At 40.3% G+C, this 14,692-nt stretch overlaps 1 protein-coding gene across 8 annotated transcripts in view; it reads right to left on the bottom strand.

Moving 5' to 3' along the window:
* Positions 1-14,692, bottom strand: part of nrxn2b (neurexin 2b) — a 474,027-nt gene that overhangs the window by 458,409 nt on the left and 926 nt on the right. The window lies entirely within an intron of this gene.

Raw genomic sequence — 14,692 nt, 5'->3', positions numbered from 1 at the left:
TTTCATTTGTATTTTTCCGAACTCTCACCTCTTTAACGCAGAGAGCTATATAAATACTTTTGTTGTTTAAAAACATCCCACTATTTTTAAAGAATCTTTCAGATGTTTGTCATCCAGCAGATGTGTTCAAATGCCAATAGGCACTCTCTGACATTCCTCACTAATACGGAACAAAGAACCGCACTGTGCTTGGAAAATCCTACAGGACTAATCTTACAAGATTTCAAATATTAAACTGGAGCTTGAAGCTGTACAGACGAAAGACAGTGAGTTATCCTTACAGTGAACCCGTGTGTATCGTCTTGACTTTTAATGCTTATCTCTCCAAATATCACAGAGATCAAAAGTTTCCACTAATAGCTAGATAACCCTTTGAGACGCAACATGTGTTTCCAAACGATTTTCATCTAATTCATCATTCTCAGAACAATTACAGTCTCCACCTAAACCCAAGAACTCATCTGTAGGTTTTTCAGAGTCGTGTTGATTAAATGTAAAAACTATACTCTTTCCACAAATTCATAAGACACTGGAGTCCCATTATAGATTTATAAACATCCTCCTCTGATCATCTCTAGCTCTTCTTAAATATAAAGTTCCTCTTTTAGCTGACTCATTGTATTATTAAAGTTCAACAGGAAGCTGAGAGCGAAGAGAGCTGAGATTATGCATATGATCAAAAACACCAAACTTGGGGATTTAAAGCACGCCGTTCTTCTCATCTCCAAGATTATTTTTTTTACCTTGTTTACACATTTGCATAAACGCTACACTCCACGATCAGAGAAAGCTCTTCTTTCATTTCATCTCTGGTATCCTTCACAAACTGAGCACGCTTAGGAGAATAATCCTCAATCTGTACGCCTTTTAGTCTTTAGTTTCCTGAGGAATGGGACCAACGTCTTCAGCTTCATACAAACGGGTCACATCTTCAGTTTGAGATCAAGAAGAAACTGGAATCACAATCATCTGAAACTATGATTTCACCTTTTTTAGCTTAATTAATGATTTGATCGTTCCGTCTTTTCCCCTTTCAATAGGAGATTTAAAAGTCGATTTCCCAGTCATTCGACCCTTTCATATCGGGACGATTCCTGCACGATAGTCTCCTCTTTCACAAAACGAGGGACATTTGAAAGTATTATTTTCCTGGCTGGAGTACTCTGTGTGTGTGTGTGTGTGTGTGTGCCTGTTTATGTGGTTTATGAGGACACTAATTTGTATAACTACATGGGTATTACACTGGTATTACACTATAAATGTGGTTTATGAGGACATATCAAATGTCCTCATAATTCAAACGGCCTTAAAAACATACTAAATGATGTTTTTTGAGAAAGTAAAAATGCAGAACGTTTCCTTTAGGGGCAGTGTGTGTGTGTGTGTGTGTGTGTGTGTGTGTGTGTGTGTGTGTGTGTGTGTGTGTGTGAGAGAGAGAACTGGGAGCTGATCAGATGAGAGTGCTGAAGTGAACTCACACACACAGAACTAAAGAGAACCGCTGAATCAGCAGCAGCACTGCAGAAACACACACACACACACACACACACACGTCGTTCTGCGTGTTGGAGTAACTGCCGCAGGTCAGTCCTTCTAGTGTTATTGCAGGTCACATTCATCACTAAAGGAATAATCCCATCTCTGTTCCTGTCGGGATTTCTCTCACACTCGTGTCTGAGACGCTCTGTCAGGAAACTGGGCATTCAGACGATCAAACTCAGAGAGATGCATGAGCACAGCTGATATATATATATGATAGCGATGCATGGCGGCAGTTCATGCGGAGCACAGCTGATTAATCACATGAGCGCGGTTATTATAATCACAATGATGCAGAATAACAGCACTACACAATTAAAGACCAACAATCTTCCTTCATACAAGACAAACACGTGTGTGTTTAATCAGACTGCATTTTTAATCAGACACACACACACACTGCCCCTACCCCGAAACATACCTATAACACACACACACACACACACACACACACACACACACACACTGCCCCTACCCCGAAACATACCTATAACACACACACACACACACACACACACACACACACACACACACACACACACACACACACACACTGCCCCTAAACCTACTCTTCATACACACAAACACACACACACACACACACACACACACACACACACACACACTCACACACTCACACACAGTTCGTCAGAGCTTCAGATGAATCATTGAGTGCCGCTCTGATGTTAATCAGGTCCCTCTGAACCTGCTCATATCTCACATCATTTCATTCACACATTCGCCATTGATTTGTTTAAAGATTCGCCTTAAATGAAACGGAAGGAACTCGCGTTCAGCTCCAGGTGCAGCCGGCACGCCAAATCCAAGATTAAAAGACCTCAGATTCTCCTTAAATCAAATGCTCTTAAATTACATTTAAATCAAATAAGCTGAAACAACACAAATCTTCAGGTATTTAATTGCCATTTTACTCAGGTCCATTACGTCAAATGAACTAGAATTTGTCAAATGTTGATGTTTTATAGGAATAAAGACAATCACTGAATGTGACCGTTCCCATATGGTCATCAATTCTACCCCTTTTTATTCTACTACACTCTGAAAAATGCTGGGTTAAAAACAACCCAAGTTGGGTTGAAAATGGACAAACCCAGAAATCGGGTTGTCTGAACCCTAATAAATGGACCCATTCAAACAACACAATTTCTGGGTTTGACCATTTCCAAGCCAACTTGGGTTGTTTTTAACCCAGCATTTTTTAGAGTGTTCATCTAGTTGGAATGACATGATTTTTTTTTTTTTTTTTTGTAGTTTTAACTTAATTATTTTAAGTTCATATGCAACAAATTATTTGAAACCAATTGGATTTAGTTGGGAAAGCAAAATTCAATTTCAAGCACTGTAAAAAAAAGTTTGAGTTCATACAATGAAGGAAATTTGTTTAATGAATAGAAACTCAAAATATTATTGTCTCTGAACCACATAAGACATTTGATAAATCATCAAAATAGCACAATTTGGCTGCGTCATCACAAATAAAACACACACAATATACTTAATAAATTTTTTAATAATATTTTAATAAAGGTTGTCGAATCTCAAAAAATGTTCATTGTATTAACTCAAATTTTTATTTCAATGAACTCAAAATTTTAAGGCAACCAGGTAACGTTTTTCTAAATAATTGTTTACAGTGTAGCCCCTTTTTATTCTACTACACTCTACAAAATGCTGGGTTAAAAACAACCCAAGTTGGGTTGAAAATGGACAAACCCAAAAATCGGGTTGTTTGAACCCTAGTAACCCTAACCCTAACCCTAACCCAACTTGGGTTGTTTTTAACCCATCATTTTTTAACCCAGCGTTGTTTTTAACCCAGTCTTCATCTAGTTGGAATGATATTATTTTTTTATTTTTTTATTTTTTTGAAAAATAAAAATAATAGAAGAGTTTATTATTTTGCGTGTGGAAGGAATGCACGTTCAGCTCCAGGTGACTCTGGCATGTGAAATAAGTGAAAGAAACGTTATTTCAGCCCAATCTTCCCCAACCGCCGCGCCACGATTATTGCAATTAAAGCCCTTTGAGTTCTGCGGCTGCCGTTATTAAAATCCCTGTCCTTCACTCCTGCCTTCAGCCGTGTTGTGTCTCTTCAATCTCGGCCAGCAATTGCTCAACGCTGACCACAGAAGCCCGGTTTGTCTGATTTACTCTCGTACACACACTGTCACTCTACGACTGATAGCCCAGGCCACTCTCTTCACAGAAACAAACAGCTAATTTTGCTCACAACTTGATTTGGTTTGTTAGGAATTTCTACACTGAAAAAAAAAATCGTACTGCTTGTTCAGATCGCTTAGTTAAACTGAGCTAAAGAAACACAACCACTGTAAAAACAATGTCGAAATAAAGTTACCTGGTTGCCTTAAAATTAGGAGTTCATTGAAATTAATATTTTGAGTTAATACAATGAACATGTTTTGAGATTCGACAACCTTTTTATAAAACCCTGTCCAAAACTTTGGCTACAAGATTAAATAAAAAAATAGGGACAATCATACACTACACTACACTGTAAAAAATAAATAAATAAATAAGTAACCATGAAATAAAATTTTTGAGTTAATACAATGAACAATGAACAATTGGGTAATTGTGTGTTTTATTTGTGATGACGCAGCCAAATTGTGCTATTTTGATGATTTATCACAGGTTTTATGTGGTTCAGATACAATAATATTTTGTGTTTCTATTTATTAAACAAATTTCCTTCATTGTATCAACTCAAATTTTTAAATTTCAATAAATTAAAATTTTTAAGGTAACCAGGTTACTTGCTTTTTTAAGTTAACCCAATTTTTTTTTTACAGTGTATACATTTTATCCTAACTTCATTTAATTGAGTTCAATCCACTTAAATATAAGTCAAACTGAAGTCAAGCTTAATCCGTTTGTGTTGCGTTACGTTAATGTGTTGCGTTACGTTAATGTGTTGCGTTACGTTAATGTGTTGAGTTACGTTAATGTGTTGAGTTACGTTAATGTGTTGAGTTACGTTAATGTGTTGAGTTACGTTAATGTGCTGCGTTACGTTAATGTGTTGCGTTACGTTAATGTGTTGCGTTACGTTAATGTGTTGAGTTACGTTAATGTGTTGAGTTACGTTAATGTGTTGCGTTACGTTAATGTGTTGCGTTACGTTAATGTGCTGTGTTACGTTAATGTGCTGCGTTACGTTAATGTGCTGCGTTACGTTAATGTGTTGAGTTACGTTAATGTGTTGCGTTACGTTAATGTGTTGTGTTACGTTAATGTGTTGCGTTACGTTAATGTGCTGCGTTACGTTAATGTGTTGCGTTATGTTAATGTGTTGAGTTACGTTAATGTGTTGCGTTACGTTAATGTGCTGCGTTACGTTAATGTGTTGAGTTACGTTAATGTGCTGCGTTACGTTAATGTGTTGCGTTACGTTAATGTGCTGCGTTACGTTAATGTGTTGCGTTACGTTAATGTGCTGCGTTACGTTAATGTGTTGAGTAACGTTAATGTGTTGAGTTACGTTAATGTGCTGCGTTACGTTAATGTGTTGCGTTACGTTAATGTGTTGCGTTACGTTAATGTGTTGCGTTACATTAATGTGCTGCGTTACGTTAATGTGCTGTGTTACGTTAATGTGCTGCGTTACGTTAATGTGCTGCGTTACGTTAATGTGTTGAGTTACGTTAATGTGTTGCGTTACGTTAATGTGTTGATTTACGTTAATGTGTTGCGTTACGTTAATGTGTTGAGTTACGTTAATGTGTTGAGTTACGTTAATGTGCTGCGTTACGTTAATGTGCTGCGTTACGTTAATGTGTTGCGTTACGTTAATGTGCTGCGTTACGTTAATGTGCTGCGTTACGTTAAAGTGTTGCGTTACGTTAATGTGCTGCGTTACGTTAATGTGTTGCGTTACGTTAATGTGTTGCGTTACGTTAAAGTGTTGCATTACGTTAATGTGCTGTGTTACGTTAATGTGCTGCGTTACGTTAATGTGATGCGTTACGTTAATGTGCTGCATTACGTTAATGTGCTGCATTACGTTAATGTGTTGCGTTACGTTAATGTGTTGCGTTACGTCAATGTGTTGCGTTACGTTAATGTGTTGCGTTACGTTAATGTGTTGCGTTACGTTAATGTGCTGCGTTACGTTAATGTGCTGCGTTACGTTAATGTGTTGCGTTACGTTAATGTGATGCGTTACGTTAATGTGATGCGTTACGTTAATGTGCTGCCTTACGTTAATGTGTTGCGTTACGTTAATGTGCTGCGTTACGTTAATGTGCTGCGTTACGTTAAAGTGCTGCGTTACGTTAATGTGCTGCGTTACGTTAATGTGTTGCGTTACGTTAATGTGTTGCGTTACGTTAATGTGTTGCGTTACGTTAATGTGTTGCGTTGCGTTAATGTGTTGCGTTGCGTTAATGTGTTGCGTTACGTTAATGTGTTGCGTTACGTTAATGTGTTGCGTTACGTTAATGTGTTGCGTTACGTTAAAGTGTTGCGTTACGTTAATGTGCTGCGTTACGTTAATGTGCTGCGTTACGTTAATGTGCTGCGTTACGTTAATGTGTTGCGTTACGTTAATGTGACGCGTTACGTTAATGTGCTGCGTTACGTTAATGTGCTGCGTTACGTTAATGTGCTGCGTTACGTTAATGTGTTGCGTTACGTTAATGTGCTGTGTTACGTTAATGTGCTGCGTTACGTTAATGTGTTGCGTTACGTTAATGTGTTGAGTTACGTTAATGTGTTGAGTTACGTTAATGTGTTGCGTTACGTTAATGTGCTGCGTTACGTTAATGTGTTGCGTTACGTTAATGTGTTGCGTTACGTTAATGTGTTGCGTTACGTTAATGTGTTGCGTTACGTTAATGTGCTGCGTTACGTTAATGTGTTGCGTTACGTTAATGTGTTGCGTTACGTTAATGTGTTGCGTTACGTTAATGTGTTGCGTTACGTTAATGTGCTGCGTTACGTTAATGTGTTGCGTTACGTTAATGTGTTGCGTTACGTTAATGTGTTGCGTTACGTTAATGTGTTGCGTTACGTTAATGTGTTGCGTTACGTTAATGTGTTGCGTTACGTTAATGTGTTGCGATACGTTAATGTGTTGCGTTACGTTAATGTGTTGCGTTACGTTAATGTGTTGCGTTACGTTAATGTGTTGCGTTACGTTAATGTGTTGCGTTACGTTAATGTGTTGCGTTACGTTAATGTGTTGCGTTACGTTAATGTGCTGCGTTACGTTGAAGTGTTGCGTTACGTTAATGTGTTGCGTTACGTTAATGTGTTGCGTTACGTTAATGTGTTGCGTTACGTTAATGTGTTGCGTTACGTTAAAGCGTTGCGTTACGTTAATGTGTTGCGTTACGTTAATGTGTTGCGTTACGTTAATGTGTTGCGTTACGTTAATGTGTTGAGTTACGTTAATGTGTTACGTTACGTTAATGTGTTACGTTACGTTAATGTGCTGCGTTACGCTAATGTGTTGCGTTACGTTAATGTGTTGCGTTACGTTAATGTGTTGCGTTACGTTAATGTGTTGCGTTACGTTAATGTGTTGCGTTACGTTAATGTGCTGCGTTACGTTAATGTGTTGCGTTACGTTAAAGCGTTGCGTTACGTTAATGTGTTGCGTTACGTTAATGTGTTGCGTTACGTTAATGTGTTGCGTTACGTTAATGTGTTGCGTTACGTTAATGTGTTGCGTTACGTTAATGTGTTGCGTTACGTTAATGTGTTGCATGAACTGAAACTGGGCTTTTTAGTTCTTAGCCTTTTCTAAAGCCACTAGTGTCAAAACTTCTTTGTTGAAAAAAGCTTTTAATGCGTAGCATTTCAGATGCTGATGTGCGTTATTATTGCTAGCTAAAAGTTTGTCAACTAGCTAGTGCGGTATTATAATTCAGTTGTGTAACGTTGAAACACATATGCGACTGAAGTGGATGAATGAACATAAGATGGCAGATGAGTCAGGGAGCCGTATAACACTCACTCTGAAACGACTCCATTTGGTCACTTCAAATATATCCATTCCATGATGTTGAAGTTACACCGACAAATGATGTGTGTTAAACTTTGATTCACATGGGACCAGTGTACACGATTAAACCGTGTAAATACAACACACTTTTTTTAATATAGCTACATGAAAAAACGATACATTAGATTACTTTCTTATGTCAACAGATTCCACATAACTGTGTTATGCTGAACTTAATTAACATTGTTTATTTGAGTAAACATTTTTTGTTTTAATTTTAATTTTTATATGGTTATTATAATACCATTTAGTTTAACATTCTTAAATTTGTAAAACTCTGTAAAAAAGAACTCAGACCCCAATTGAAAATGTTCTGGTGACTGATCACATCTAATTTTTTTAGTTGGCCAAATTTAATTTCTGTGACTTAAACTGCATCAATTCACAGAAATTAAATTTGGCCAACTGGAAAATGTAGATGTGATCAGTCACCAGAACATTTTCAGTTGGGCTCTAAATTCTTTTTTTTACAGTGTATTAAATTAAATTATTCTAAAATAAATATCAAACAAAAACCATAAAAAAGCAATCCAGTTTAATTACAAAAATACAAATGACAACTAACAAGATAACTTCTTACAAATTCGTATTGGCTAGCCAGAAGATAGTTTTGTTTCATCCGCCGCATGCCCAAACTAGATGTTTTATTATTATTATTATTAAAGCAGCTTTAATTGTTACACTCTAAAAAATGCTGGGTTAAAAACAAACCAAGTTGGGTTGAAAATGCACCGACCCAACAATTGGGTTGTTTTAACCCAATGGTTGAGTTGTTCTTACCCAGCAATTGGGTTGTCTTAAGCAACATTTAACCCAACCACTGGGTTAAAACAACTCAACCATTGGGTTAAAACAACTCAACCATTGGGTTAAAACAACTCAATTGTTGGGTCGGTGCATTTTCAACCCAACTTGGGTTGTTTTTAACCCAGCATTTTTTAGAGTGTATTAGCAGGTCGTCCCCCCGAGCACATCCTCTACACTTCACCACAATGATAACCTCTAGAACACACACTTTTAAACACCAATATTAAACATTACAACGTCTCTCCAGTTTCTCATCTTGTTAAAAATACATAAAATATCACTTTATTTAAACATTTACTCTCTGAATTCGGCCCGTTTGCAAAGCATGATGGGAAGTGAAGGTCCTGTTTGATCAGGCTACTTGATTAAAACATGTTATCTGAAAATACAAACGTCAAGTTATGTCAAAGAGTAACGGCTTTAAGTCAATATAACATGAAGCGATCACATCTGAACCAGAAACCTGATATAACGCTGTTAAATCGAGATGAACTGCTTAAATAACGTGAACAGCATCATATTTTTTTTTCCAAGTGCTAACTGAATAAAAACGGGTTAAAATCAGAATTTTGTTAAAACAACTCAACCACTGGGTTAAAACAACTCAATTGTTGGGTTAGTGCATTTTCAACCCAACTTGGGTTGTTTTTAACCCAGCATTTTTTAGAGTGTAGATAGATAGATAGATAGATAGATAGATAGATAGATAGATAGATAGATAGATAGATAGATAGATAGATAGATAGATAGATAGATAGATAGATAGATAGATAGATAGATAGATAGATAGATAGATAGATAGATAGATAGATAGATAGATAGATACACAGATAGATACACAGATAGATAGATAGATAGATAGATAGATAGATAGATAGATAGATAGATAGATAGATAGATAGATAGATAGATAGATAGATAGATAGATAGATAGATAGATAGATAGATAGATAGATACTTTCTTCTTGCATCTTGGAGAGAGTATTTTTTCCGGAAATACTTTTCTAATTTAAATTTAAAATATCCGGAGATTATTGTTGGCGTTACTGTTAAAAATGCACTCCTAATAAAGTGAGTGTTGGCAGAAACGGCCGTCATTTCTGTGTTGAGGCGGCAGCAATATTGTCAGAAACTGCTGAATGTTACTAATAAAGTAACTTGTAATCTTACTTAGTTACTTTTAAAATCAAGTAATGAGTAAAGTAACTAAGTTACCCTTTAAAGAAGTAATCCGATTACTATTTCATAGTAACTGTGGCAACACAGCATCAATGATGTTTTAGAGACACTTCTCCTCATGATTTACCCGGGGCGGCGGCAGAAAATTGAGCAGGATCTGAGGTTTTCTGGTTAGAAAGAGGGATTATGGTCAGATTAGGTTGCGCTGCTAAGCGAGAGCAGCAAGACCACACTCCTGTCACGCAGGTGAGGAGGTCGGGTCACGTCTGGGGCTCTCCGGTACATCGCTGAGCTCGGGATCAGTGTTCAAAGACAAAAAGAGCTTTAAAGCTCATCTCCCACTTTAAAAAAGCTGAGAGGAACTAAACAGACGGCTAAAGCTTCTGAAAAATGCTAAACCACAGCCGGGTCGAACTCTTCGCTCCTATACAGTTCACTCATTAGCATATATATGCTTTAATCTCAACTGCTTGAGCTATACAGTCACAAAAATAAGACATGAAGATAATGAAATGTGCTATTCAAATACATTTGAGTTAGAAACTACCACACAAATATCCTGCAGGAGCCTGAGAGATCGGCCGGTGAAATAGAACAAGATCTTAATTAGGCCAAACGCATTTTATCCCAGCATAAATCCATTCAGACGAAGCTTCTGTTCTGCTCAGTACATCTGAGGAAAAGACCATAAACACTCTCTCACTACCCACAGAAAATCACAAATCACCCACAGAAAAGTGTGCACTTACACAAGCACACTAAATATATCACTCAAGGAAAATGCGCATTTAACACACTCGCTATTTGTTTGGAAAAATAGCTCCTCAGATGTGAAAGGGCCGTGAATCTCTTCTGCTTCACTACATCTTCACTATACTGTGTGTGCTGACATTATTATTGCTAAATATATATACTTGCTTTCACAATTCATATAGTTTGAGTAGCTTTAGAACTTCACTGTTCAAGACTTAAGACTGAACTCCCCGAGACATTCACTGACAGAGTAAAGAAATAATCAAATCTGGGTGTGTGTGTGTGTGCGTGTGTGTGTGTGTGGAGGGGGACACCATGATAAGCTATACTCATGAAGGTGATTAACCCTGATCAGAAAACTCCGGGACACACACATCCATAACGCAATGATCTGAACACACACACTGAACACGCTCTCTGTACACACTGAACACACACACTGAACACACGCACTGAACACACGCACTGAACACACGCACTGAACACACGCACTGAACATACACTGAGCACACGCACTGAACACACACTGAGCACACGCAATGAACACACACTGAGCACACGCACTGAACACACACTGAGCACACGCACTGAACACACACTGAGCACACGCACTGAACACACACTGAGCACACGCACTGAACACACGCACTGAACACACGCACTGAACACACGCACTGAACACACGCACTGAACACACGCACTGAACACACACTGAACACACACACTGAACACACACTGAGCACACGCACTGAACACACACTGAGCACACGCACTGAACACACACTGAGCACACGCACTGAACACACACTGAGCACACGCACTGAACACACGCACTGAACACACGCACTGAACACACGCACTGAACACACGCACTGAACACACGCACTGAACACACACTGAGCACACGCACTGAACACACGCACTGAACACACACTGAGCACACGCACTGAGCACACGCACTGAACACACGCACTGAACACACGCACTGAACACACGCACTGAACACACGCACTGAACACGCTCTCTGTACACACACTGAACACGCACTGAACACACGCACTGAGCACACGCACTGAACACACGCACTGAACACACGCACTGAACACACGCACTGAACACACGCACTGAACACACACTGAACACACACACTGAACATGTCCTGAACACGCACTGAATATGCTCTCTGTACACACACTGAACACACTCTCCGTACACACACTGAACATGTCCTGAACACACACACTGAACACGCACTGAACACACGCACTCAGCACACGCACTCAGCACACGCACTCAGCACACGCACTGAACACACGCACTGAACACACGCACTGAACACGCGCACTGAACACGCGCACTGAACACGCGCACTGAACACACGCACTTAACACACGCACTCAGCACACGCACTGAACACGCACACTGAGCACACACACTGAGCATACACACTGAGCACACGCACTGAACACGCTCTCTGTACACACACTGAACACGCACACTGAACACGCGCACTGAACACACGCAATGAGCACACGCACTGAGCACACGCACTGAACACACGCACTGAACACACGCACTGAGAACACACACTGAACCCACACACTGAACATGCACTGAACACACTCTCTGTACACACACTGAACACACGCACTGAACACGCTCTCTGTACACACACCGAACACACCCACTGAACACACGCACTGAACACATACACTGAACACACACTGAACACACTCTCTGTACACACACTAAACAGGCTTTCTGTACACACACTGAACACGCTCTCTGTACACACGCAATGAACACGCTATTTGTACACACACTGAACACGCACTGAACACACACTCTGTACACACACTGAACACGCACTGAACACACACTCTGTACACACACTGAACACGCACTGAATATGCTCTCTGTACACACACTGAACACGCTCTGAACACGCTCTCTGTACACACACTGAACACGCACTGAACACGCTCTGTACACACACTGAACACGCACACTGGACACTGAACACGCAAACTGAACACGCTCTCTGTACACACATTAAACACGCTCTCTGTACACACACTGAACACGCACTGAATATGCTCTCTGTACACACACTGAACACGCAAACTGAACACGCTCTCTGTACACACACTGAACACGCTCTCTGTACACACACTGAACACGCAAACTGAACACGCTCTCTGTACACACACTGAACACGCTCTCTGTACACACACTGAACATGCACTGAATATGCTCTCTGTACACACACTGAACACGCAAACTGAACACGCTCTCTGTACACACACTGAACACGCTCTCTGTACACACACTGAACACGCAAACTGAACACGCTCTCTGTACACACACTGAACACGCTCTCTGTACACACACTGAACATGCACTGAATATGCTCTCTGAACACACACTGAACACGCACACTGAACACGCTCTCTGTACACACACACTGAACAAGCACTGAACATGCTCTCTGTACACACACTGAACACACACTGAACACGCTCTCTGTACACACACTGAACACACTCTCTGTACACACTCTGGACACACACTGAACACGCTCTCTGTATGCACTCTGAAAACGCACTGAATATACTCTCTATACACACACTGAACACGCACTGAATATACTCTCTATACACACACTGAACACGCACTGAACACGCTCTCTGTACACACACTGAAAACACTCTCTGTACACACACTGAAAACGCACTGAACACGCTCTCTGTACACACACTGAACACGCACTAAACACGCTCTCTGTACACACACTGAACACACACACTGAGCACGCACTAAACAAGCTCTCTGTACACACACTGAACACGCTCTCTGTACACACACTGAACACGCTCTCTGTACACACACTGAACACGCACACTGAACACGCTCTCTGTACACACACTGAACACGTTTTCTGTACACACACTGAATACGCTCTCTGTACACACACTGAACACACTCTCTGTACACACTCTGTACACACACTGAACATGCACTGAACACGCTCTCTGTACACACACTGAACACACACTGAACACGCTCTCTGTACACACACTGAACACACACAGTGAACACGCACTGAACACGCTCTCTGTACACACACTGAACATGTCCTGAACACACACACTGAACACGCTCTCTGTACACACACTGAACATGTCCTGAACACACACACTGAACATGTCCTGAACACGCACTGAATATGCTCTCTGTACACACACTGAACACACTCTCCGTACACACACTGAACATGTCCTGAACACACACACTGAACACGCACTGAACACACTCTCTGTACACATACTGAACACGCACTGAACACACTCTCTGTACACACACTGAACACGCACTGAACACACTCTCTGTGCACACACTGAACACGCACTGAACACGCTCTCTGTACACACACTGAACATGTCCTGAACACACACACTGAACATGTCCTGAAAACACACACACTGAAAATGTCTTGAACACACACTGAACATGTCCTGAACACACACAGAACATATCCTGTACACACACACTCAACATGTCCTGTACACACACACTGAAAATGTCTTGAACACACACTGAACATGTCCTGAACACACACAGAACATATCCTGTACACACACACTCAACAAGTCCTGTACACACACACTGAACACACTACACAGGGTCATCAATACCCAACTAATCAATCACAGATAAATCATTATCGTACTAATGACACATCATGGGAAACCACACAGCCAGAGCATCAGCACACACACACACACACACACACACACACACACACACACACACACACACACACACACACACACACACAATCACATTAAAGTTTTTTTTTTTTTTTTTGCAAGGACATTTCCAGATTTTGGGTCCAATTGAGGGGTTTCACACACACACACACACACACAAAGGCTAGATATACATATTGCACACTGTCATCATCCTCCTCTCTTCGTGTAAAGACATCGTGTGTGTGTGTGTGTGTGTGTGTGTGTGTGTGTGTGTGTGTGTGTGTGTGTGTGTGTGTGTGTGTGTGTGTGTGTGTGTGTGTGTGTGTGTGTGTGTGTGTGTGTGTGTGTGTGTGTGTGTGTGTGTGTGTGTGTGTGTGTGTGTGCTCTGCGGGTTGTCTCGGTGAGGTCGTATATCGCACCCCAGCGGAGGAGCTGCGCGCGCTCACACTCACATCATCCTCACTAAACATGAACTCGTGAACTCAATGTGAAATCACACACACACACACACACACACACACACACACACACACACACACACACACACACACACACACACACACACACAATTTAAAAGACCATTAAACGAACACGCAACGACACAACGGAGCAGTCT

Source organism: Pseudorasbora parva, chromosome 1, assembly GCF_024679245.1.
Source record: "Pseudorasbora parva isolate DD20220531a chromosome 1, ASM2467924v1, whole genome shotgun sequence".
Lineage (NCBI taxonomy): Eukaryota > Metazoa > Chordata > Actinopteri > Cypriniformes > Gobionidae > Pseudorasbora > Pseudorasbora parva.
Note: the sequence above shows the minus strand (reverse complement) of the source record. Positions and strands in the feature narration are given on the sequence as shown.